The sequence below is a fragment of the Neofelis nebulosa genome, chromosome 2, assembly GCF_028018385.1.
Source record: "Neofelis nebulosa isolate mNeoNeb1 chromosome 2, mNeoNeb1.pri, whole genome shotgun sequence".
Taxonomy (NCBI): domain Eukaryota; kingdom Metazoa; phylum Chordata; class Mammalia; order Carnivora; family Felidae; genus Neofelis; species Neofelis nebulosa.
The window spans coordinates 166,582,409-166,586,595 of NC_080783.1; positions in this window are offsets into that span (position 1 = coordinate 166,582,409).

Sequence of the window (4,187 nt, forward strand, 5' to 3'; positions counted from 1 at the left end):
GGTCCTGGACTTTTCTTTATTGGGAGGGTTTTGATTACTGATTCAATCTCCTTACTAGTAATTAGTCATTCAGATTTTCTATTTGTTCATGATTGAGTGTTGGTAGGTTGTATGTTTCTAAGGAATTTATCCATTTCTTTTAAGTTGTCTAATTTTTGGCATATAATTATTCATAGTAGTCTCTTATGATCCTTTGTATTTCTTTGTTATCAGTTATAACATCTACCCTTTTATTTCTGATTTTAGGCTCTTTCTTTTTTTGGTGAGACTAGTCAATATGCCCTGTTAACTTCTGTTTTGTCTCCCCCCTCATTGTGCCCCCTGCACCTGTCCTCCATGTCCTGTTCTATTTTCCTTCCCATTCCATTGATGCTCTCATTTACATGTTTTTCCAATCCATATTCCTTGTGTTTATTTATATACATACAAATCTGTGATAAGTATCTAATATTTCCGTGTTTTAAAATGTTATTTTATAAATTTGTACTGTTTTAAATTTTCTCCTAAAACATCTTTAAAGAGAATTTTAATCCTCTTTAAACATGTTTTAAAGAGGGGTGTCTGTGTGGCTCAGTTGCTAAGCATCCAACTCTTGCTATCTGCTTAGTCATGATCTCATGGTTTGGGAGTTTGAGGCCTGCATCGGGCTCCATGTTGACAGTGTGGAGCCTGCTTGGGATTCTCTCTCTGCCCCTCCCTGCTTGCTCTCTCTCTCTCTCTCTCTCTCTCTCTCAAAATAAATAAATAAACTTAAATTTTTTTTAAATAAAAAATAAACAAACATGTTTTAAAGAGAAATAAAATTATGATCAATCCATATTGTTACAAGTAGCTTTGGTTCATTGTTTCAGCTTGCTGCATTGTATTCCATCAAACGTATAACCCACATTTCCACATCCGTACTTGTATTGATGGTCTTCTAGGTTGCCTCCAACTCCTTGCTACCAAAAATAATAACACCCTGATGAATGAACATCCTTGTATATTTTTCGTGTGCATGTATGTGGATGTTTCTGTGTGTACCCAGAAATAGAAGTGTTGGGTCATAATGATGTACACGCTTCAACAGCACTTAGTACAAGATTGCTCTCCAAAATTGGCTGTACCAGTTGCCACTCACATGAGGGACACTTGAGGATATCTGTTTCTCCTCATTCTTTTCAGGATTTATATTATTCAATTGTATTGCTTTCCTGTTGCTTTGCAACAAATTACTACAAACTTGGTGACTTAAACAACACACATTTTTATAGCTCTGGAGATCAAAAGTCCAAAATGGGTTTTACTGAGCTAAAACCAATATGTTGACAGGGCTGAATTCTTTTCTGGAGACTCTGAGGGAGAATCCATTTTCTTGCCTTTCCCAGCTTCTATAGTCTACTTGTTTTTCTTGGCTCATGGCTCCCTTCCCTCTTTAAATATGGCAATGCCAGTCAAGTGTTTTTCACATTATATCACTCTGAAACTCCCTCTTCTGCCTGTCTCTTTCACATTTAAAGATGCTTGTGATTACATTGGGCCTGCCTAGATAACCTCCCTCTCTCGAGGTCAACTCATTAACAACTTTAATTCCACCTGCCGCCTTAATTCTCTTTTTCCACGTAACCTAATCTATTCACAGGTTCTGAGGATTAGAATGTAGATGGAGGGAGGGTAGCATTTTTCTGCCTACCATACCGACTTTCTAATTTTTGCTAATTTGTAAAGCATCTCCATGTAGCTAAAGTGTACAAAGAACTATAAATTGGTAAGGAAAAAAAAATAGAAAACTAGTAATGGATATAAAAGACAATTCACCAAAGAAAATATCTGAAAAGCAAATAAATAAATTCACACTTAGTAATAGCAATGCAAAGTAAAACGACACTGAGACCATTTTTTATAACAACATGAGATATATTGAGATACAGTTCATGTACCATATAATTTAGTCATTTAAAGTGTATAATTCTGTGGTTTTAGTATATTTACAGAGTTGTGCAACCATCATCACAATCAACTTTAGACTGTTTTCTTTACCCCCCACAAAGAAACACTGTAACCTTTGGCCATCCCCTCCAACCTCTCTATCCCTCCTGACCCTGGGCAACTATCTTCTGTCTGTATCCATAGATTTGCCAATTCTAGACATTTTATATAAATAGAATCAAATGTGGTCTTTTGTGATTGGCCTCTTTCACTTAGCACAATGTCTTCAAAGTTTATCTGTGTTGTAGCATGTGTTATTACTTTACTCCTTTTTATGGCTAATACTATTCTATTGTATTGATATACTTACTGCATTTTGTTTATCCATTCATCAGCTGGTGGACATTCTGGTGGTTTTTATCTTTTGGTGGAATGATGCAGCTGTCAGCATTTGTGTACCAATTTTTGTGTGGATATGTTTTCACTTCTCTTGGGTATATTCCTAGGGGTAAAATTGCTGGGTCAAATAGTAACTATGTTTAAATTTGTGAGAAACTGCCAAACCATTTTCTAAGGTGACTGCATCATTTAAAATGTCTTCCATTAGCACCATATGAGGGTTCTTCGTCAAAACTTATCTGTCTGCTTGATTATAGCCACCCTAGTGTGTGTGTGAAGCAGTATCCCTTTGTGGTTGCCATTTGCATGAGACCCATTTTTATCTGTTATACTGGCAAACATAAAATTTTTTTTTTTTTAACACTGAGGTAAAGAATATATTGGGAGAAAATAGGCACTGGCCTACGTTGCTGGTGGGAGTGTGAATTAGTGCAACTTTTATGGAGGACTGTTTGGCTTATCGATCAAAATTTTAAATGAGCATACCCTTTGATTTAACAATTCCCCTTCTAGCAGTTTTAACTTGAGATATTCTTGCACATGAAACTATGGGAAATGATTTAGGTACAGAGATTTTTCACAACAGCATTGTTTGTACCAATTTCCATTTATGTAGGATTGATTATGTAAATGGAATACAATGCTCCACTTAAAAAGAGTGAGGCAATTTCATATGTCTGGATGTGAAGTTTTCCCCAGATGTATTGATAAGTGAAGAAAGGTGGGGTGCCAAGTATTCTACTATGCTGTTATTTTGTAAAAATTAGGAAAAAAATATATTTGCCTGTGTATGCCTAGGATACCTCTGGAGAAGGGAATTGAATGGTTGGGGAAAGGTAGGAGGGAATTTTTAAATAATATTTCATTCTCTCTGTATTTTAAAATTTCAAATTCTATGCTATATTTATTTTATAGATAATTTTTACTTAAAATCTTCTACAGAAAGGTCTAGTGTTACTTATATTGATTCCAACTTACTTTATTGTTTCTTGCTATTATAAATGAAGTCTTTTGCCTATATTTTCTAATTAGGTATTGCTGGGACTAAGGGACATTAATGGCTTCACAGTACTGATTTTGTTTTGATAAATTATTGTAATAACTTTTTATCATAGTTTTATTATAATAACTTACTGGCTATCATAGTTTATCTTTTTTTTTATAGTTTATTGCCAAAAAATAATGAAACCTTTGTCTCTTCATTTCTAAGTCTTCTATTTCTCACTTGTTTTTATTGTCTTAATCTATTGGTTTGGTAGAGTTTTCCTTGCCCCATTTTCACTAACAGGACAGCCTTATGTCATTCATAGGAATTTTCAAGCTTTCCATTAAGCATGAGTATTAGGCTATCTGCTTATTCTCCTGAGAGATAGTAAATCTCTAATCCTAAAGGGTGTAAGTATCTTCTTTAACCTATGAGCTGTTAAGTTTTACCTCTTACCCTGATGATGCTTTTACTTTTGGCCTAACTTCATTTCTGGCCAGTGGGATTGTGCTTTCCTGCTTTGGGCTTGGCTCTGTATTTTAAACAATTAAAAAATATATTCAGAATTTCTGTATTTTTGGAGTTAGAGATAGCTTCCTGTGCCAGCTGCTATATTATTATCTGGAAGTCTCCACTTGCTATGAACAGAATGTTTGTGTTTTTCTACCCCAGATTCATATGTTGAAGCTTTAATCCCCAATGTGATGGTATTTGGAGATGGAGCCTTTGGGAAGTAATTAGGTTTGCATGAGGTCATGGAGTGGAGTCCCCAGGATGGGATTGGTATCCTTATAAAGGGTTGAAGAGACCAAACTTTCTCACATTATGTTGAAACCAAGAAGAGGACTCTTACCAGCATCTGACCATGCTGGAATCCTAATATCAAACTTATGGC